Below are 23987 nucleotides of genomic sequence, written 5' to 3'. Positions count from 1 at the left end.
AGGTAAAGATAGAGCCTGGAGGAGACGAAAATCCCGACTGTGTTCCCAATAGCTCTAAGGCGAACAATAACTGGATGTCCTCTGAGGCAATAATCCTCTTTCTCTGGTCTGGATGCAGAGGGGAAGGCATTTTTCTTTTAGGCTGGGATTAAACATAGAGCCTCTGCAGAGTTCCAGAGGAAACAGGAGGCACTTGGAGGAATGGAACTGACTGACCCCGAAGTCGGTCATCTGCTGACTTAGCAGACCCAGGGTGAGGCTGAATCGCAGAGCCCAGCTATCTACTCTGGGAGAGACCTGATCTTTTTGCACTTCTCCACAGTTAAAACAAACAAACAAAAAACCAGCAGGGATATACCCAAAAGAATTGAAAACAGGAACTCGAAAAGATATTTGTATGCCAATGTTCACAGCAGCATTATTCACCATAGCCAAAACATGGAGGCAATTCAAGTGTCCATCGACAGATGAATGGATAAGCAAAATGTGGATATACCACATATACCGCATTTTGTTTATCCATACAATGGAATATTATTCTTCTGTGAAAACATTATGCTGAATAAAAGAAGTCAGACCCAAAAGGACAGATGCTGTATCATTCCCCTTACATGGGAGATCTAGAATATATAAATTTATAGAGATGGAAAATAGATTAAAGATTACCAGGGGCTGAGGAGGAGGAAATAAGGCGTTATTACTTAATGAGAAAACCAGCTTGGTTTGGTTTTCATGAAAATCTTCGGGTTATGTAAATTCTTTCTTAATGCAAAGTGAAGTGTATCATTCATTGACTCAACAAACATCTGTTGAGTGCCTGCTGTAGGCAGGGTTCTGCTCCTAGGCTACAGGCTGGAGACACAAAGATGGATATGGCATGATCTCTGTCCTCAAGGATGACAGCATCATGGCTAGAGACTGGTAAGTGAGTGATTATGTGCAATGAAAGTTTCAGATTTTGGAATAAGCATCTATAAAAGGAAACATGAAGAGGAAATAGATCTCCCAAGGAGCTCAGCAAAGGCATTATAGAGGCGGTAATGCTTTGGGAAATCCTGAATAGGTGTACAAGCATTCACCAAGCATTGGTTCAGGGAACTACAGTAGTTCCAAAGGCTGCAGATAGAGAAAATGAATAGGAGAGAAGTAAAGTAATGTTTTTAAAGAACTATTCTGTTAATTCAGCTCTTGTAAAATCGGAGGTAGTCAAGGACTTCATTCAAAGTCCTTTCTTTGGTCTAAATTATCTGGAATCTTCAAAGAAAGAAACAAGCTTTACAGATGCACAGCAAGAGTGCCTAGAAATGGTGGAAGGCACACCCAGGAGTTTGCCCAGGGGTGAAAGGTGCAAGGGACTAGGCACCCAGGCCGCCTGTGGGGAAGAGCACAGAGCAGGCTGCACTCCTCTCTAAGACCTGCTGCGTCTCCCGCCTTATTTTGCCTAAAGTGTGTGGATCTTCTTCCTGCATTTCTCCCCACAGTGCTTTGCACAACACTTTTCTTACTGTGAACATGAACTGGGTAAAAGTTTGGCAGTTTTTCTATGTGCTCTGATTTGGATAGTAAGATATATTCTTTTCTCTGAATTAATTCTACCAAGTTGAGCCAAGGTGCCGAACGAGGGTAGCGAACTAGAATAATCGCTGCGGTTGGTTGTAGATCAGCTCTTAGGCACTGTGTTCCTAGTTTCACATAGACTCATCTCATTTAGGACTCACAGCATGCTCTGCAAGTGTGAAGCTAGCCTCAGTCTATAGTCAAACTGCTCAGAGGTGGTAGTCAGGGATTCGAACTCAGGTCTGCTTGGCCTCGTGTTCTCCCTGCGTTCCTGTCTCCTGGGCCAGCATGGTGCTCCCTCAGGCACAGAGAACCTTTGTCACATGACTAAGGAGACAGTCAGCAGCGGTGCACTCCCTCCCTTCCTGCCCCTCCAGCACCACCCTGAGGACTGGGCAAAGGTTCCTGGGAGATAGTTTCTCAGGTTCCTCTTTCCCCGAAGTTTCATTCACTTCCTCTCTAATACCTCAGACTGACCCACCTCCGCCAGGTTCACATCCCTTCATTTTCTATGCTCGATTTTCTTTCTTCCTTTCTTGCCCCAGCTTGAGAGAGATAACCCTTCTAAAAGTCAAAACCCCATTGCAGTAAATAAAAGACCTTTTGTACCCCATGAAGTCGCTGCCTTCACCTGTGGCGGTAACATCTAACTAAGCCTCTGTTTTCAGCAGATTCTTTTCTCTGCCCAGTCGTGAGAAGGATGTCCTCAATCCAAAAAAAAATCTTACCCCACAGCTCCCAACATTCACCTCCGACTGACATCATACATCCTCTAGGCTCTTTCCCCAGTGAGATTTCCAGGGTGCTAACTTGGCAAGAATGGGGAAACGGAGTGTGCTCCTTTTACCCTTGTAAAGAAAAATTTGCAAAAGAAATTCGTATTTGCAGTGTGATGGCATGTTACTAGGATCCGGATTTGTGTCTAGATAACAGTCTCTGTTGAGGGGCAAATGCAGACTGGGGCTGGGAATTTCTACATATCAGTACATATTAACTGCTCAGAATACCCTTTCACACCTGGGCTTTTTTCAAAACCTGGAACCTTCTCACCTCTCAGAGTGGTAAGAGGGGAAAAACAAGAACACTCTTGTAAAACTCTCTGGGATCCAGGATGTGTAGGGTCAAGGATATATCCTGAAAGATAAGAGGAAAGGAGGAGAGGAGATGGACTTTGCCCAGAGGTTGGTTTGGCAGAGCCCTGCACAGTTTTGTACTTGTCTAGGAGAATAAACCTGGAGATGTCAGGTTAATCCACTAATCTTGGTCAATCAGTCTCTAAATCTAAGAGCTCTGGCTGAATGAAAAACGAAAGGTGATAGGACTGCACATCCCACGCTAAATGAAAAGAGGACATGGAAACAGATTTATTGGCTCTTGTGCCAGTGCTAAAGAGACCTCTGAAGGAGCTCTGTTAGTGGCAATCCTTCCCCAGGGCAGGCAACCCAGCACCCCCTGGTGACTGGCTGGTGGCGTCTTTACAATACCATGGGAACAGCGCCACCTACTGAACACTCTCCAGCATGCTGATTCACCAACTCAACTCTTCTGCAGGTACTTTTAGTTTGCTTAGTCAGTATTCTGCCTATTGCAAGTGTACTGGTGAAAGGAAAACAGAAAGTGGAAATAGAAGACTTTTTTTCTTCCTAGGACAATGGGCATAAAAGAAAAATTGGTAGTGACAATTTCAATAATATATTCTGTTCCTCTGTACTGAGGCGAGAGTGTGATAAGGCAGCAGGGTATGCTGAAAAGAACATAAACTTAAGTGTTAGACAACTGAAGCCAAACTCCTGCTAGATCTGTGAGCTTGGGCAAATGCCTTAACATCTCTGAACCTCTCTTTTTCCTCATGTGTAAAATGGCCTGGACGAATTAGAGGTCTTCCAAGATTGTAGCAAAAGTTAAACAAAACAATGTGTATAAAGTTAAAATGAAATGTGTATAATGTAAATCAGATAATATATATAACAAATAAGCAATAAAAGTACAACATAAAAATTTAACTTAAAAATATTTTCCTTATTCTTAGAATTGTGAGATGTTTCTGAAATGGGTATGTCAAGTGAGAAGATGGAATCCCTCTGAGGTATGTTAAAAATAGACTGGATTTAACCTAGAAAGGTTAATTCTGACCCTTCCCCAAAAGACAATGTATGTCTAGGCAGAGGGTCTAGAAATATAATTCTACTAAATTCAGTCCATTAACATTTATTGAATGTCTGTCTCATGGTAGACACTTCTAAAGATGCTCTTTCATTTTCACCAGTAAAAACTAAAGTTTCAGGACTTCTGGGAAGAAGTCTGAACAGAGTAGCTTGAGATTAGCCCTGCTCCATGGAAAAGTTAGAGAAGGGACAGGAGGACAACTGAGGCAGTGATTTGGGAGCACGGCTGACCTGGGAGAGCCTTCTGCACCACATGGAGCAGCCCTGGTTGCGGAAGCCAAGGAACTGAGAGGCAGAAAGCTGGAGCCTGGCATGGAGCCATGGAGCCTGTGGGAGTGTACGGATGGGAGCCGGGGACTAGGAGGTAAATCAGGCCATGTTCCTTGGGTGCGCTGCCCTCACCAGTGCAGCCCCCATGACCGGCGACTCAAGCCACACCCCATGCACCCAAGCCCTATCACCTGCTCCCATTCCCTGCGCTTCAGGTACCCTCACCCCACCAACCCCCAGTGCATGCACCTGCCTCAACCCCCCCACCCCAAGTGTAGCCCAACCCACCTCTCCTACATCCTCCCAAGCACTACCTCCCCCTCCCTGTTCCCTGTAGGCTGTTGCCAGCGCATAAAGGTTGCAAGCACTAACCTCCATATTTAAGCTCCCCTGCCTCCCCCTTCCCCCCCCATAGTGTTGCACAGCCTCATCTCACCCACCCCTGAGCTCAGCGCATCTGTTTACAGCACTCCTAGGCCCACGCTTGCGTAAGGCCCCCAGTCAAGCCATTCACCTCGGGGAACCACACTTTACAGCATTCCGAGAACTGCACATGTGCATGACCCTCAGCCACATTTCCCAGCTCTGAGAAAGTGGCAATCTGCGCAGCTGGGTCACATCTGCCCCCAATCCACGAAGGTATAATGCTGACCTGCTGCCACAGCTGTATGCTTATGCACAAAGGGCCCCGTGCCTTAGACCAGCACACATCAGGGTCACGCCCACCAGACTGATGCACCTGCACAGCTACATCCTTCCTGGTCTCTGGGCACCCACTTTCACAAGCATCAGCATAACATCCCCAACCTGTGCCTATACCTGCCCTGAAAAAAATCACCGAACTGAGTGCCCCACCCCGTACCCTGCTCCTTGCTGTACAACCATCCTGCAAACACAAGGCCTTGACTACTGAAATAAATCAATTCCCAAAGTAAGTCAATCAAGATATTTACATGCCATAAGGAGAGCAGAATATCACTAAGCACATCACAATGCAGACCGATATAGCCCTGCCTAATGAACAAATTAAAACACCGAAGGAGACACAGACATTGGAATAACTAATCAAAGATGTTCATACAACTATACTTAATAAAATAAGTGGGATAGCAAATGACATAAAGGAGATCAAGAAGACAGTAGAAGAGCATAAAGAGGAATTTGAAAGAATAAATAGAAAAATAGCAGATATCACAGAGATTAAAGACTCTGTTGACCAAATATAAAACATACTAGAGACACACAATGCTAGATTTGGACAGACAGAAGAAAGAATAAATGATATAGAGGACAAGATAACTGACTTTGAAGATTCAAAATAGCAAATGGCATATAAAAGATGGAAAAAATTGAATTGGATCTCAGGGAAATGATAGACAGAGCAAAGCACATAAATATAAGATCATTGGTGTCCCAGAAGGAGAAGAGAGGAGTAAAGGGTTTGGAAAAGTAGTTGAGGATATAATGGGGAAAAACTTCCCAACCCTCATAAAGGACATAAATATACAAGTAAAAGAAGCCCAATGAACTCCAAACAGAATAAATCCAAATAGGCGTTCACCAAGATGCATACTAATCAGTCTGTCAAATGTTGAGGACAAGCAGAAAATCCTGAAAATGGCAAGAGAAAAACAAGCTACTACATACAAGGGAAACCACATAAGACTGAGTTCAGACTACTCAACCAGCACTTTAGAGGTGAGAAGACAGTGGTATGGTACATTCAAGATCCTGGAAGAGAAAGACTTCCAGCCAAGAATTCTGTACCAAGCCAAATTATCCTTCAAAATTGAGGGAGAGATTAAAGTTTTCACAGACAAAGAAGTCCTGAAAGAATCTGTCAACAAGAGACCACTCCTACAAGAAATACTAAAAGGAGTTCTGTTGGATGAAAAAAAAAAAAGATAGGAGAGGGAGGGAGGTCTGGAGGAGGGCACAGAATTGAATAGTACCACTAAGGGTAATTTAAAGAATTCAACAAAGAGAAAGAGGGGAAAAAATATATAGACCTGACAAATAAAATAAAAAAGATAAGATGGTGGAATCAAGAAACGCCTTTTCAGTAATAATTTCGAATACTAATGGACCAAATTTACCAATTAAAAGATACAGATTGGCAGAATGGATTAAGAAATATAATCCAGCTATATGCTGATTATGAGACTCATCTTAGACATAAGGATACAAATAGATTGAAAGTGAAAGGATGGAAAAAAAGTTTTGAACCCAAGTTGTAACCAAAAAGAAAGCAGGAGTAGCTATCCTAATATAGGACAAAATAGACTATAAAAGTAAAGATGTCATAAGAGACAAAAAAGAACACTATATACTAATTAAAGGGCCAATTCACCAAGAAGATATAACAATCATAAATGTCTGTGCTACCAATCAAGGAGCTCCAAAGCACATGAGACAGACATTGGTAAAACTGAAGGAAGTGATAGATGTTTTAACAATAATAGTAGAAGACTTAAAAACACCACTCTCCTCTACAGATAGAAGAACCAGACAGAAGATCAATGAGGAAATAGAGAAGTTATATAACTTGATAGATGAGTTAGACCTAACACATATATAGGTCATTGCACCCCAAAGTGCAAGGTTGTATAATCTTCTCTAGTGCTTGTGGAACATTCTCCAGGATAGCTCATATGCTGGGGCACAAACAGGTCTTTATAGATTTAAAAACATTGAAATTATTCAAAGCACTTTCTCTGATCACAATGGGATGAAGCTGGATCTCAATAATCACCAAAGAATGAGAACATTCACAAATATATAGAGATTAAATAACACACTCTTAAACAACCAGTGGATCAAAGAAGAAATTGCCAGAGAAATCAGTAGCTATCTGAAGATTAATGAAAATGAGAATACAATTTATCAGAACATATGGGATGTGGCAAAGGCTGTGCTGAGAGGAAAATGTTTTTGCCCTAAACACCTATATTAAAAAACAAGAAAGAGCAAAAATCAAGGAGTTAACTGCATACCTGGAGGAAATTGAGAAAGAACAACCAACTAAACCCAAAGCAAATAGAAGAAGAGAAACAACAAAGATTAAAGCAAAGATAAATGAATGGGAGCACAAAAGAACAATAGAAAAAAAATCAATAAAACCAAAAGTTGGTTCTTTGAGAAAATCAATAAAATTGATGGGCCATTAGTTAGACTGACAAAGGAAAAAAGAGAGAGGATGCAAATAAACAAAATCAGAAATGAGAAGGGGTGCATTACTACAGACCCTGAAGGAATAAAGGAAACCATAAAAGGATACTATGAACAACTATATGCCAACAAACTAGACAACTTAGATGAAATGGACAAATTCCTGGAGACACACAAACTACACCGACTCAGGAAAAAATAGAAGGTCTCAACAAACCAATCACAAGTAAAGAGATTCAATCAGTCATCAAAAATCTTCCTACAAAGAAAAGCCCAGGGCCAGATGGCTTCACAGGGGAATTTTATCAAGCATTCTCAAAAGAACTAATACCAATCCTGCTCAAACCTTTCCAGAATATTGAGGAAAAAGGAACTCTACCTAACTCATTTTATGAAGCTAATATCATTTTAATACCAAAACTGGGTAAAGATACCATAGAAAAGAAAACTACAGGCCAATCTCCCTAATGAACATGGATGCAAAAATTCTCAATAAAATATTAGCAAATCGAATCTAGCAACACACTGAAAGAATTATACACTATGACCAAGTGGGGTTTATACCAGGAATGCAAGGATGATTCAACATGAGAAAATCAATTAATGTAATACAGCACATTAACAAATCGAAAGGGAAAAATCACATGATCATTTTGATTGATGCTGAAAAAATATTCGACAAAATCCAGCATATATGAAAAACCAATAGCCAGCATTGTACTCAATGGAGAGAGACTGAGAGATTTCCCCCTAAGATTAGGAACAAGACAAGGATGCCCACTGTCACCACTATTATTCAACATTGGGCTAGAAGTTCCAGTTAGAGCAATCAGGCAGTACAAAGAAATAAAAGGCATCCAAATTGGAAAGGAAGAAGTAAAACTCTCATTAGTTGCAGATGATATGATACTATACTTGGAAGATCCTGAGAAATCTACAGCAAAGTCACTTGGGCAAATAAACAAATTCAGCAAGGTGGTGGGATATAAAATTAATGTGTGAAAATCAGTAACATTTCTATGCACAAGCAATGATCTAGCTGAGGAGTCAATTAAGGAAAAGAAATCCATTCAAAACATCAACTAAAAGAATCAAGTACTTAGGAATGAACTTAACTAGAGATGTAAAGGACTTGTACACAGAAAACTGCATAACATTGCTAAAAGATATCAAAGGAGATGTAAATAGATGGAAAGACATTCCCTGCTCATGGATAGGAAGGCTAAATATTGTTAAGGTGTCAATTCTACCCAAATTGGTCTACAAGATTCAACACAGTACCAATCAAAATTCCAACAACCTACTTTAAAGATTTGGAAAAGCTAATTACCAAATTCATTTGGAAGGGAAAGAGACCCTGAATAGCTAAAAGCATCATTAAAAGGAAGAACAAAGTGAGAAGATTAATACTCCCTGATGTTAAAATCTATTATAAAGCCACAGTGGTCAAAATAGCCTGATACTGGCACAAAGATAGAAGTATCAACCAATGAAATCAAATCAAGAGTGCAGAAATCAACCACCAAGTCAACAGAACCCAGAAGAGAAAAAAAGAGACAAGATCATGTGCATTGCCATGTGATGGAAAAGGCCCAAAGATCACCAACAGCCAGCCCCAGAGTGCCACAGTCTTTAGAGAGAAAGCATTGTCTTGCTGATGTCTCAAATTTGAACTTCTCCTAGCCTCACACCATAAGCCAAAAAATTCCTGTTGTTTAAGCCAACCCATTGTATGGTATTTGATTTAGCAGCAGGAAACTAAAACAACCAATTTACCAATTTTCTTTCTTGTATGCTTCATGCTTTGGTATCATATCTAAGAACTTTTCGTCTAACCCTATTCACAAAGGTTTTCTCCTATCTCCTATGTGTTTTCCTAGATTTTTACATTTTACATTTAAATCTGTCATTACTCTTGAGTTCATTTTTGTGTAAGGTGTGAGGTTTAGGTCAAGGTGATTTTTGTTCATTTCTTTTTTTGGCATAAGGATATCCAGCTGTTCTAATAGAATGTGTTGAAAGACAACCCTTTCTCCACTGAATTGTTGTAATGTCTTTGTAAAAAGTCAACTGGCCAGACCATAGTTCTAAGAATTCTGGATCCAGACCAACGTGGCAGAACTGAGAAGGCACACACAGACATCCAATGAACAAGGGCAGGTCTAAGAGTCAGAGGCATTGCCACCCAGGTCACCTTCAGCTCCTGATCTTGCACCTGACCCACAGACTTCAATGGGACAGTGGCACTGATGGACCCGATTCGGGATCCTGCAGCTGCAGAAATGCCTTTGGAACCTACACAGTGTGACCTTTAGGGACATGGCTGTGTACTTCCCCTGGGAGGCATGGGGTCTCCTTGATAAGGCTCAGAGACACCATACCACAGTGGAGAACTTTGTGTTTGTGACCTTGCTAGGCTGTTGGTGTGGAGCAGAGGACAAAGTGACACCTTCTGAGCAGAGTGTTTTTGTAAGAGTGTCACAGGTCAGGACTCGCTAGCAATTTGGTCTCCATAGAAGGCCCACCTCTGTAAGTTGTGTGGCCCAGTCTTAAAGGCATTTTACACATGGCTGAGCACCAAGGAAAACATCTCAGGCAGAAACCATACATACATGGGGCATGTGAAAAACGATTCTGTTTCAGTGCAAAACTTTGCCAGTACCAGGACCAGCACCCTTCAGGAGCAAGGGGTGGGAAGTGGGGGGCAGGAGGCAGGGCTTTGTTTGTGACCAGCTGCAAATTCCATGAGTCAGGGAAGCCCTCTTTCCTGCAGGGAGGATTTCCTGACCAGCTTGGAACATCTCCATCACCTCACACTGTGGAGAAGGAAAAAAAAATAAGGCAGAGAGTGTGGAGCATCTTTCACAGTGGAGAGAATGCAACATAGCCTTTGGCTGCAAAAAAAAAAATAAATAAAGCACTTGTTCAGCATTGGAGTTTGTATTAGAGAAGGTTTTATGAATGCAGTGAATGTGGAAAAGTCTGCCCCTGAGGGTCTAATCTCCTTCAGCACCACAACGTGCATCCTGGAGAAAGGTCTTAGCAATGCATTGAATGTCAAAAATTCTTTACCCACAACTCCAGGTTCATTGATACCAGAGAGTTTACACTGGAGTGAGACCTTATGAGTGCAGTGAATGTGGGAAATCTTACCCAAAACTCTGGCCTCATTCAACACCAGTGAATTTATACTGCAGAAAGTCCTAGATGTGCCAAGACTGCTGTTCCCTTTCAGGATAAAAATACTGGAAGAGAGCCTTTATTAGTTCCATCTACCTATATGGAACCTCATATATCTAACATCCACAGTGAAGAGATTCTTCATAAGTTCCAGGTAGTGTGTGGGACACCATGAGGGGCTGTGCTGCATGTTCTGACTCTCCCAGAACTTTGCCAGTTGCTACAGCAAATCTGCACCTGTGCAGCTGTGCCTGTCCAGTTGTCAGCTCTGCTGCTTAGTATGCATCGGGGTAGCAGACCTCTGTTCTCTCCTACTCGCCTGACACTTTAGGGGTTCCTAATTCCCTTCTCCCTGACTAGTTAGAGCATGGACCTTACCCAGTTTGGATATAGAGAACCCAGTGTAACTTCTGTGGTGTCTTGCAGAGGACAACATTTTGGGGGGGTATTGCTATTCTCTCAAGATGCTTGTGATGAATTTTTCCAGCCTCCAAGTCACCAAACTGAGAACTTCCTGCCAACCATTGCTATGATTTGTACAATAATAAAGGCCTTGTTCCTTAAGCACCTTTTAATCTTGGTGGGTCTAGGCATTGGGTGGGGTGGCCTGAAAACAGAATTGGGCTCTGCCAGTAAGAAGGGGTGAGAAACTTTTGGGGAGATCCAAAGCTCTGAGTGCCTCACAGGTGGCAGTACAATAACAGAAAATAGCCTTCTTTCTGGTTTTTGACCTAATTTTCATTGCTGCTTAAGGCTCCTAGAAAAGGCTGCAAGGTTTAGAGGTCTTAATTTGTGGCCTAGAGGCCAGGGATGTGGGGGGGGGGGTCGTTTCAGAGATCACCCTGAGGAGGGGGCAGTTGTGACAATATCCAGTACTTCTGGGAGCAGCATGGAGTTTCCCCCATGTTCACAGGGATATCACATAATGCCCAGCACTGTTCAGCAGAATCTGAAAAAGACCCATGTGCCCTGATGGCCAGAACTCAAAGGGCTACTGTCACTGATTGTAAGACTACAGAGGCTGGGGAGCACCATAATTGGTACAGAAATTCTGGATTAATAGAACAGAAGTGACTGCAGCAAACTTGATGCCAGGTGCATCTTCTAAAAGTGCATCCACAAATGTTCCAATGACTACTGTATGGGATCCATACATATAGAAATTCTCAAGACCTCCAGACCTGTGCATCTTGTGTAACAGAGATCACCGTTATAGAAAATTATCTAAAGTTTTTGTGGATTCCCGTAGCCTCTCTGGGCTATTCACCTCCAGACAATAGGTGCACAGGCAGGAAAACAAGCATAGAGAGAAGGGAGATTTTGCAGTTCAAGCATGTGGCTTTGTGACCCAGCCAGCATTTCTGTTGACTAAGGAGGAACCAGCCTTAATTGCACCCCAATATTCACTGCCACTGATGCAAGTCTGCCACTCCCAAGGCATGAGAAGATAGATGGTGGAGTCAATAAAAGGTTATCAAATCTGACTTTCCAAAAACAGTGGCAGATTTTTATTTTGAACCATTTTTTAAACCTTTATTACGGTATGATTGACTTGAAATAAATTGCATATGTTTGAAGTGTAAAATTTGATGTTTTGACATACATATAAACCCTTGAAACCATCATCATAATTATGATAATGAACATATCTGTCATCTGCATAATTGTGTTGTGTCCTTTTATTACCTCCCTCTCCCTGCCCTTCCCAACCCTCCAGGAAACCATTGATATGCTTTTCATTACAATAGATTCATTTGTGTTTTCTAGAATTTTATTATTGGAATCATAAAATGCTTGCTCTTTTTCTTTCTGGTTTCCTTTATGCTGCATCATTATTTTGAGGTTAGCCAATAATGCCTATAGGAGAAGTTCATTGTTTTTACTGCTGAGCAGTATTTGGTTTGTTTTTTTTTTTTTTTTACTATGGATGTAATTTATCCATTAGTCTGTTTATGGAAATTGGGGGAATTTCCAGTTTTTGGTAATTGTGAATAAAGCTGCTATGAACATTTTAAGAAAATCAATTGACCACATTTGTACAGATTTATTTTTGTGCTCACTATGATGTGTATCCTTATGCAACACTACATAATTCTGATTATTGTAGCTACATAGTAAGTATTAAAGTTGGATCACAGTATTATCCATCCAACATTATTAATCTCAAAATTATTGAAGATACTCTAGTCTTTTGCTTTCCTATGAAAATTTTTAAAATATTTTTATTGCTAAATCTTAAATACAAACATTCCATACATGGTGTATAATCAATGGCTCACAATATCATCACATAGTTGTGTATTCATCACCATGATCATTTTTTAGAACATTTGCATCACTCCAGAAAAAAGAAATAAAAAGAAAAAACTCATACATACCATAACCCTTACCCCTCCTTCTCATTGCCCACTAGTGCTTCTATCTACCCAATATATTTTAGCCTTCGTCCCCTTATTATTTGTTTATGTAAATTTTAAACCAGTTTGTCTGTATTGACAAAATATCCTAGTGGGATTTTTACTGGAGTAGTGTTAAATCTATAGATCAGTTTGAGCAGAATTGCCCACTTCACTATGTTGAGTCTTCCAATTCCTGAGTATGAGATGCCTTTTTATTTATTTAGGTCTTCTTTGATATCTTTCAGTTAAAGTTCTGCCTAAGCACCTCATTTTTTGGAGCATTCTAAAAGTTCTATTTTTAAATTTTGCTTTCAAATTGTACATTACGGTATTTACAAATAGGACCGATTTTTGTGTATTGACTTTATACTCGGCTGTCTTGTTAAACTCCTACATTCATTTTCTTTGCAGATTCCTTGGGATTTTCTACATGTCAACTGTGAATAGGAATGGTTTTCTTTCTCACTCCCCAGTTTGTACATCTTTATTTCTTTTTCTTGCCTTATTTCATTGGCTAGGACCTCCAGTATGCTGTTGAATGGGAGTATGTTGCCTTGTCCCTGGTACTGAGGAAAGCATTCAGTCTTTGAAGATTAAGTATGATTTGAGCTGTAGGATTTTTGGAAATGCCTTTGATCAAATTGTAAGGTTCTTTTTTATTCTTAGTTCACTGAAAAGTTTATCATGAACAGATGTTGAATGTTGTAAATGTTTTTTTTCTGTATTCATTGATATGACCATGCGATTTTTATTCTTTAGACTGTTAATATGGTAGATTACACTGATTGATTTTCAAATACTGACGCAGTCTTACATTACCAATATAAACCCCACTTGGTTGTGGTTGTGGTATATTATTCTTTTTATAAATTTCTGCACTCAATTTACAAAAATTTTGTTGAGGATTTTGCATCTATGTTTATGAGGAATGGTTTGTAACTTTCTTTTTATGTAATATTTTTATCTTGTTTTGTATCAGAGTAATGCTGGCCTCATAAAATGAGTTGGGAAGTATTTCATCTTCTTCACTTTTCTGGAAGAGATTTGTAGAATTGGTGCTGTTTCCTCTTTAAATGTTTGGTAGCATTCTCCAGTGAAACCATATGAGCCTGGAGTTTCTCTTTTAGAAAGTTTTTAACTAAGAATTCAATGTTTTTAATAATTATAGAATTATCCAGATAATCTTCTTCATCTTACAAGAGTTTAGGTAATTTATAATTTCCTAGAAAATGGTCTATTTCAACTAAGTTTTCAAATGTCTATGTGTAAAGTTGTTCATAATATTACTTTATCCTCTTAATGTCTGTGGGTTTATAGTGATATCTCTTGTTTCATCCTGATAGTTGGTGGCTTATTTCTTCTCTCTTTTTATCTTTGCCAGTCTTCTAAGAAATTTGTCAATTTAATTGATTTTTTTAAACAACCGATTTTCTGTTTTGTTCATTTTCTCTTTCATTTTTCTGTTTTCAATTTCATTAATGTCTGTTCTTATCTTTATCATTTTCCTCCTTCTTCTTGCTTTTGATTGCTTTTCCTGTTGTTCTTTTAGTTTCTTCAGGTGGAAACAGATTCTTTAGAAGTGTGTTGCCTTATTTCCAAGTGTTTGGAGATTTGGAGATTTTCTTGTTATCATTTTATCATTGATTTCTACTTTAATTTCATTGTGAACTGAGAACATGCACTGCTCTAAGATGCATACACATTTAGACATAGCACATTTATGTCTTCTTGGCAAATTAATCTTTTTTTATCCTGGGTAATTTTCTGTGTTCTGAAATCTGTGTTGGCTGATTAGAATTTGCATGGCATATCTTTTATATAATTTTAATTTTAACCTATCTATACAATAATATTTGAAATGAGTTTTTTGTAGGAAGCTGATGGTTTCGTTAAGGTATTTTTAAACTCCATTCTGATCATTTCTTCTTTCAATTGGTATAGTTAGATCATTTACATTTAATGTAATTATTAATACATTTGGATTTATGCCTACCATTTTTTATTTGTCTTATGTTTCCTCAGTTTCTTGTGCTTGTCTCTCATTTCAAGCCTTTTTTGTGATATTTGAATGCTTTTTATTATTTCATTTTAATTTTCCTATTGCGGTTTTGACGCTAGCCCTTTATATTTTTAAATAGTTTCTCTAACATATACACAACTTTTCACAGTCTACCTAGAATCAGTATTTTACCACTGCAAGTAAAATATAAAAAGGTTGCTACCACATAGGTCTTTTAACTCTCACCCCTGTATGTTATAATGTTTCATACATCTATATATCCACATACATTAAAGAACATCATCAAATACTATTACAAATTCTGTTTTTAGCCATCAGATTTATATGTTAAGGAACTCAAAAAGAGAATAGCCTATTATATTTATCCAGATATTTGCCATTTCTGTTGTTCTTCCTTTATTCTTAATGCTCCAAGTTTTGTAAGTTGTGTTTTCCTAGGAATTAGTCCATTTTGCTTTCTAGCAAGGATGTTTCAAGGACATCCAACTCATTTTAGTCTTTCCATTTAAACTATTTTTTTCTGCTTGGCATCTCCATGTTCCTTTTTAATTTTTTCCTCTCTGCTCTCTAAATTCTGTTTCAGATATCTAGATTCAAACATAAAACCTTGACAATAAAAGGTAGTCAATATTGCAGACAAATCACACATTCTTTTGTCTCTGAAAAAGACACAGTGGCCTCATAACCTAGAGCCATAAACTCAGAGAGCACTTGATGCCATGTAACCCCAGAATTAACCATAACTTCCTTTTGTGTTAAGAAAGCCCCCAAATTCCTGTTAGGTAGGACAGCTTTTGGCCTATCATATAACACAATAACATTTCTTCAGAAAGAAAAGTCAAGACACATGGGCTTAAAATGTATATGGAAAATATTATTAGTTCATAAAAATTAAATAATATCTATACAATTAATGCAGCATTTTTATTTAAAAAACTAAAATAATATCAGAATTTAACTACCAAAAAAAATCTCACATAGATAATAAGTATTCAGATCAAATATAGTAACTGATATTGTCTTAAATTGTGAAGTACAATTACAATCAGGCATCTCATTCTGACAAAACAAGGAGAAACTGGTGAGCACACTCAGTTAGCATCCACCTGAGGCCATCACGGACTCCCATCTTGCTTCAGTTGAGGGCCCCCCAAAATTCTCCCAGCTTGCTCTGCCATCCTCTCCAAGTCGGCTGAATTTTCTATTAAAGTCAAGTCTATGGTTGGGCAAACAAAAGGATGGCATTTTTCTCTGGACCATCACTGTCCTAAAAAATTTCATTTTATTTGAGATGGGATGGAGAGCCCAGGGTAAGAGGAAACCATCTCTTTTAGATTTTCTTTTTAACTTATTTATCAGAGCAGTTCATTTCCCTGGTCCTTTTGGAAAACATGGGTATCCTGAGAGACTGCAATACAGAGCAGGAAGCTTTCTCATTCATGAGGTAGAGAGGAATAGGGACTCAAAACACTAGATCAGAAAGGACACAACATGGAGTGTGCCCTGAGTTGGCACCAGGGGCAGGAGGTAAGTGGAAGAACAGTCGGAACCTGAAGACAAACTTGACCTCTTTCTCAATACATCTGGGCTGTTCAGTGAAATGGGAATCTGGGCTTAGACTGAGGCTAGTTCCAATGCAGGGATCCAAGTCTGGCATACTGGCAAGATGGCCCAATGGATATCCTTTTACATGTTGGGAGGAGGGGGTCGCTAAGGAGTTTTCTGGGCCAGAACACATCTTAAGAAAAGAAGATGATGGGTGCTTAAGCTTATCCAGGAACAAAGCCTTAGAGGACACATTCTGAACACAACAGAAGAAAGCTGTTTCACTTATTCTGTTAAATTGTGGAGCATAAGCATCCCTTCTTGGGGACCCCTCTCTTTTTATTTTTTTGGCACACATTTTTATTCTTTTTGTTTGTTTTTGTTTCTTAACATTTTTATTGTATAGTATAACATATATACAAAACAAAAAAATAAAACAGCAATAGTTTTCAAAGCACTCTTCAACAAGTAGTTACAGGACAGATCCCAGAGTTTGTCATGGGCTACCATACAATCTGCTCAGATTTTTCCTTCTAGCTGCTCCAGAATATAGGATGTTAGAAGGCTTACATATTTTTTTATCATCACAATCAACTTTTTTTCCTTCTTTTTTTGTGAAAAATAATATATATATTAAAAAGCTATAAATTTCCAAGCACAGTACCCCAATTAGTGTAAAACAGATTGCAGAGTTTGACATGGGTTACAATCCCACAATTTTAAGTTTGTATTTCTAGCTGCTCTAACATACTGGAGACTAAAAGAGATATCAATCATATTCATTTGTTAAATCCTATCTTCTCTGCATAATTCCACCATCACCTTTGATCTTTCCATCCCTCGGGGACCCCTCTCTTAAAGCCTAATGTGTGTGTGAGAGAGAGAGAGGGAGACAGACAGGGGGAGGCAAGCTTTTCCCCTCCCCTTAGCTCAGCACAGCCCATTGGTAGACATGCCCAGTGCACGATGGTGGAGCAAACATCGGGAAACTGCGGGGACGCGAGGGAGCTCCCCTTGCAGCTGCAGAGCCCGACGGGAGCCAATTTACCCTTGGCCACATAACACTCTCCCACGGAATCTGTCTTAGTCTCCCAGCTGCTATGATAAACACCACACAATGGGTTGGCTTAAACAACAAGAATTTATTGGCTTGTCATTTCAGATGCTAGAGGCTTACTTCCTCCAGGGGTCAATGGTGCTCTGGCCAGCAATCTTTGAATTCTTTGGCTTTCCCATCACATGATAATGTCCTCTCCTTTCTAGTCCGGGTCCAGTTCTATTGACTTCCAGCATCCAGCGCCTCCCAGTGGCTTATCTTGCATAAGGTTTCCAGCAATAGAGTTAAGACCATACTGATTTAGTTGACCACACCTTAACTAAAAACAGTATTTTCAAGATGTCCTCTTTACATTGGGTTCACACCCACAGGGATGGGATTAAGAGCATGTTCTTTCTGGTGTACACAACTCAGTCTACCACAGCAACCTCACAAATTCTTGGTGCAGACTTTGAATGGGCGTGAGATCCTGTGAGATCATTTCGGTCCAAGAGCCAGTGAAATTGAGATTTTTACTCATGAGACCCCTGTTTCTACAAGTCTGTGAAGTCAGGACATTCACAAAGAGAGAGAAATTTCACCTTTGTCCCTTCAGAGCTCATCTGCCCTTCTCTCCCGCCACAACACCTTGGAGATCTGTTTTTGCCAACTCCTCAGTGCTGGAGACTGTGAAGTTGTCTGACCACCTATTAAGTCGCTAAAGATGGCAGGATGTCACCGGATTCAACATTAAGCTGCTTGCTAATCATCACGCCCCACCCCCTTGCTCCCACTTACTTTTCCATCATCCCACAGCAAGCTCCTAACAGCTGTCTCCAAGCTCTCCCAGGAGGTAGAAATTACTCCTTTAACAGTATGTCAAAACACCATTAGTGCCCCAAAACACACATCGTCACTTCCCTATCCTTTCCTCTTTCAATCACTTCTCTTTCTGCCTCTTTTCCTCCAGCTCTAATCCATCGTATATCATTCACCCTTTTCTCCCCTTCCATAGCTTCCCCCAACCTACATTCATTCCTCCTTATCCTTTCTCCTCCTTCTTTCCCAATTCCCCACACCAAGATTGAACACTTGTCCAAAACTGGTTACCTTTGAGCCCCTCCTGCAGCTTGGTCCTCCGTAACTTCCTATCCACCCCCGACTCCCTGATGCCCCTGTACCTCCTGACAGCTGGCCCTTCCTGGATCCCCTCAGATCCCTGAGCTAAGCCAACATTCCAAAATAGGCTCCTAAACAATGATGACAACTGCACAGTTATTTTAGAAGGTCTGGGTGTCCTGTGTGGTGTGTGTGGCCAGAGTCCAGAACAATGTGGGAAGACAGTGGAGCAGCAGGTGCTGCATGCTGTTCTACAGACAAATTCACAAAGCTGGTTTAACTTCAAGGGGGACCAGAAACAAGGGCTCATTAAAGACTAAAACTGAAGCCTGGGCTTTTAATGCTCCCCATCTTTTAAACACACAGGACTTTAAAGACACAAAGAGCGCTTCTTTTAAAATTGGCTTTAATATTATAACAAGGGTGAACAGAATCCAGGGTTTAGATTTTAAAGTTTAGATCCTATTCTGAGCACTGGACTCTTCAAACTGCATTTTGCAAAGAAGCCTGGAGTGGGGTGCAATGAGTACATAACAATGTATTTCTTCTTCGTTCTTCTTTATGTTTTGTAAAACATAAAAAAAAAAAAAAGTGCACAAATCTTGCATTTGCAGTATGATGATGTTTTCCCAACACCCAGCTCGGCTCCAGAAGGCCCCTCCTGCCTACTTCCAATCTCTATCCCATTTCCACACCCAGCCTAACAACCCTCCTGACTTCTAAATCATAGATTGGTGTTGCCAGTTTTCTAAACTTTATGTAGTAAAATCATAGACATGTGCACTTTTGTGCCTGGCTTTTTCCTTCACCAACATCACATCTGTTGTTGTAATTAATTCATTCTTATCACGTTTAGTATTTCAAAGAATGGATATACCACAATGTATTGATCCATTCTACCTTTAAACATTTGGGTAGTTTCCCATTTGGGAAATTCGTGGTAAGAGTGGCTGTTGTGGCTGTTCTAGAACATGCCGTTTAGCAAACATATGCATGCCATTCTGTTAGCTATGTATCTTGGAGTGGGGTTACAGTGCTCAGAAATATACTTTAAAGAAAAGAAAAGAAATTCAAATTTGATGTAGATTTGATTGCTGCAACAAATGGATTCTATGATCGTAGTGAACCCAAGCTGTCCATGAGCAAGGGAGGGGCGGGGTGCTTGTTAAATAGTACAAATATAATATGTATCTCAAGACTCATGATTCTCAAGACTCTTTTCAAAGACTAATCAAGCCTCACTACTGTGGGGTTCCCACACTTAAGAATGGAATCAACAACTTGAAGATATTTCAGGGATGCACCAGTTTTATTTAAAATGATGTAAAAAGAGCTCTAGGAAAAGGTCACGGAATCATTCAGATAAATAAGACTGATGTGAAAGAATATGTGTGTGGTCACTGGGTGCTTTTCATTCTTAATGCAGATTTTCTGACAAGGAAAACCATGAAGCGCTGGAAAACAGAGACAAACAGGAGATGGGGTGAGTATGATATCCACTTGTGGTGGCGAGGGGGTGCTCTCTGTTCTGAGAGTTTTCTGTCCTGGGCATTCGTACTATGTATGAATGAAAAGATTCCTTTGTTGCTGTCAGAATCCCTCACTGAGACATGCAAAATACTTACGAGCAATTGTCTACCCCTCCCGCTGTCTTTTTAAAGGGGACAGAATTAATCTTCCCATTTTACAAACAGAAAAGCTAAGTCCTGGGTAAATTTGCATCTTCTAACCCAAGGGAAACAGCATCTTCTGACTTCAGTTTTCATCAGTCTCCTGGAAGTTCTGCCTTAGTGGCTAAAGGGATTCAAACTGCGAGCCAGACCTGCAGGTGCGCTCAGTTTAACCTACAACAGACCCTGCGTGGGTGAGCCTACAGCACCATCTTGTGTTCTCAGTGAGTAACTGCATTGCTTAGAGCAATCGTGTGCTATTCAACTACTCAGTGCTACTGGGCTCTCTGCCTCACTCATCATATTAGATGCATGGCATTCAGAGATGTATGACTTGGTTTTAGAGTTCAAGTCTTAGTCGCCATGTGGCTTTAAGCAACTTATTTTATCTCTCTGAGCCTCATTTTTCTAAACTTGAAAATGGGGATAAAAGTTAAAAACATATGGTTTCTGAGCACAGTATATAAGTAACATAAGGCATATAAAATGTTTGTCATTTAGTGATCACAACACATGGTGTCTAGTGTCCTAGGGCTGCTGTAACAAAGTACCACAAACTGGATGGCTTAAAACAGAAATTTATTCTCTCACAGGTCTGAAGACAGGAATTCAGAAATCAAGCTAACCCCAGGACCATTCTCCCTCTGAGGTCTCTAAGAGAGGATTTTTTCCTTGCCTTTCCTAGCTTCAGGCGGTTGCCAGTAGTACTTGGTGTTGCTGGCTTGTGGTCACATAATTCCAATCTCTGCATCCATCTTCACATGGCCAGCTTCCCCTGTGCCTGGGCTGCTCTCTCTGTATCTATTCTTCTTCTAAGAAGACTAGTTGTACTGGATTAGGGCCCACCTACTCCAGTATAACCTCATCATAACACAATCACAACTGCAAAGACCTTATTTTCAAATAAACCCACCTTCACATGCTCTGTGGTAAGGATTTCAATATATCTTCTGGGGGATTCGCAGACATCCATATAGGACAGGCAGGCATATGTGTATGTGAATGAAGAAAATATAACGTGACAAATACCAAAATAGAAATATGAAAATTTCACATGGTTATGTCAATCATATAGCCAAGTGCCAAATCTTACATATGACCTTTAGGCAATAAGTAAATAAACAAAACAACACTAAGGGACATTTTGTCTGTTCAAATAACTTTCAGGCCTAAGTACTCCATGATCAAGTATCATTAAACTTAAACAAGCTATACTTTCAAACCTTGGTTTTTCCTTCCGACATAGGTCAACAATTTCAGAATTTTATTTCCTACATTACAGGCCTTCTCTAGGCTCACTAGCCTGAGAGGGTAAATACCAAAGAATGTGATTGACAAGAATAGTGGCATTTTAATAGCATAGCTTCTGGTTTGAGCCTACCCTAGTAAAGCCATTGAAAATCCCATTTTTTTCTCCCCAATCTGGCCTCTTCTTGTCAGAGTTCCTGAATTAGGAATGATCCCTACAGGATTTGGTCATTTCCAGCAATCTCTTTGCAAGCAGCTCACCTCCTCTAGTCAGTTGGTTCTTTTCTCTCTTTACCAGTTGAAATTCCCCCACTGAGCTCCACTGTGTCCTGAGGCTGGGGCCACTACCTCTACTATAAGACCTCCTTTTCTAGTTAGCATCACTTCTTCTCACCTGAGCCTCAGGGCAACTAAATCCGTGAGCAACGAGCATGTGCTGCAGTCCCCAACAGGCATTGGAAACCACTGCTCTGAGCAGGATAGTCACTTGATTTCATTTCTTATTGCACACACAAGGGGGAGCCCCATTCCAGCCTCTGCTTCTTTCTGTTTCTCTTATTTTTTGTTGGTGGTGGTCTGGCAGACTAGGAAAGGGAAAATAAGATTTCCAGAGTGTCTACAAGATAATATCGGAATGTCAAGTTCTCAACGGAAACATTACAAAACATACAAGGAGACAAGAAAGCATGGCCCAATCACAGGGAAGAAAGAATTTGATGGAAAATAATCCAGGGGAAACTTAACCTCTGGAATTACCAATCAAGCTCTTAGAACACTCTCTCAATTAAGACCAATGAGCTAAAGGAAAACATGGCAAAGAATTAAGGGAAATCAGGAAAATAATATATGAACAAAATAAGAATTTCAATAATGAGATGGAAATTATAAAGAACCAAATGGAAATTCAGGAACTCAAAACCAAATGGAAATTCAGGAACTGAAAAATATAATAACTGAAGTGAAAATTTCAATAGAGTTCAACAGCAGCTTGGAAGAGGTAGAAGAAAAGATCAGCAACTTGAAGAAAAGACAGTTGTCTAGGTTGAGGAGCAGAAATTTTAAAAAATGGAAAAAGAAGCCTGAAGAGCCTGTGGCACACCATCAAGTATCCATATATATATGCTGTATGAGTCCAAAAAGGAGAAGGAAGAGTTACAGAGACAAGAAAAAAAATATCTGAAGAAATGATGGCAGAAAATTTCCCAAATCTGATGAAAGATATGAATATACAAATCCAAGATGCCCAGCAAATGCCAAAATGGATTTTAAGTTTAAAACTGTCATGAATAGGGACATTAAATGTTGATAAAAAATAATAAATTCAAGAAAAAATTTTGACAATTATAAACACATATGCACCTAACAAGAGTGCCAAAATAGATTAAGCAAACATTGACAGACTTGGAGAGAGAAATAGGCAGTCCTATAATAACAGCTGGAAATTTCAATACTGGATAGAACACCTGGAAAGAAGATCAGTAAGTAGAGGACTTGAGCGATACTATAAACCAACTAGATCTAAAGGCAAACATAGAACAATTTACCCAACAATACCCAACCTTATTTCCAAGTGCATGTTGATCATTCTCCAGGAGAAATATGTTGCAGCACAAGAGGTGTGTCAATAAATATAAAAATATTGAAATTGTACATGGTCACTTCTGAAATGACGTTGGAAATTAATAACAGAAGGAAAGCTGGAAAGTTTACAAATATGTGCAAGTTAAAAAGCATACTCTTGAACAATCAATAGGTTAGAGAAGAAATTATAAGGGAAATTAGAAAATAGTTACAGGCAAGTGAAAAATGAAGACATAACATACCAAAACTTATGAGATGCAGTGAAGGTAATCATCAGAGGGAAATTTACAGCTGTGAGCTTTTATATATATATACAAATTCATAACCTAATTTTAAATCTTGAGGAACTAGAAAAAGAAGAGCAAAGTCAACAAAAGTTAGCAGAAGAAAGAAAATAATTAAGGATAGGATGGAGATAAATGAAATAGAAAATAGAAAAACAATTGAAAGAATAGAAAAACCAAAAAGTTGGTTCTTTGGAAATCAGTAAAATTGAAAAGGCTTTAGCTAGACTGGCAAAGAAAAACAGGCAAAAGACTCAGATAACTAAAATCAGAAAAGAAAATGGTGATATCACTAGTGGACATGTAGAAATTTTTTTTTTATTATAAGAGAATCCTATGAAACAATTGTATATCAACAGATTAGATGATCTAGCAGAAATGGAAAAAATCTTAGAAATATATCAATTACCTAAATTGACTCAAAAAGTAATAGAAAACCTCAACAAACCTATGATGAGCACAGAGGTTGAATTAATAATCAAAAATCTTCCACCAAAGAAAAGCCCAGGACCAGCTGGCTTCACTGTGAATTTTACTGAACACTTGAAGAAGAATTAAAACCAGTCCTTCTCAATTTTTTTCAAAGAATTCAAGAGAAAGGAAGACTTTTTAATTCTTTCTATGATTCTAGCATTATTCTGATACCAAATCTCGGTAAAGATATCACAAGAAGAGAAAATTATACACTACTTTCCCTTATGAATACAGATGCAAAATCCTTAACAAAGTACTGGCAGACCAATTC

The 23987-nt window shown here is 39.4% G+C and overlaps 1 long non-coding RNA gene across 1 annotated transcript in view; it reads left to right on the top strand.

Moving 5' to 3' along the window:
* LOC143643158 (uncharacterized) overlaps window positions 1-23987 on the top strand; it is a 102377-nt gene that overhangs the window by 2301 nt on the left and 76089 nt on the right. The window contains exons 2-3 of the long non-coding RNA XR_013156160.1: window positions 3587-3643; window positions 19886-19942. This is a non-coding gene — a long non-coding RNA (uncharacterized LOC143643158). The remainder of the gene's footprint in view (window positions 1-3586; window positions 3644-19885; window positions 19943-23987) is intronic.

The sequence above is a fragment of the Tamandua tetradactyla genome, chromosome 8, assembly GCF_023851605.1.
Source record: "Tamandua tetradactyla isolate mTamTet1 chromosome 8, mTamTet1.pri, whole genome shotgun sequence".
Taxonomy (NCBI): Eukaryota; Metazoa; Chordata; class Mammalia; order Pilosa; family Myrmecophagidae; genus Tamandua; species Tamandua tetradactyla.
This window is presented reverse-complemented; position numbering and strand designations above follow the sequence as displayed.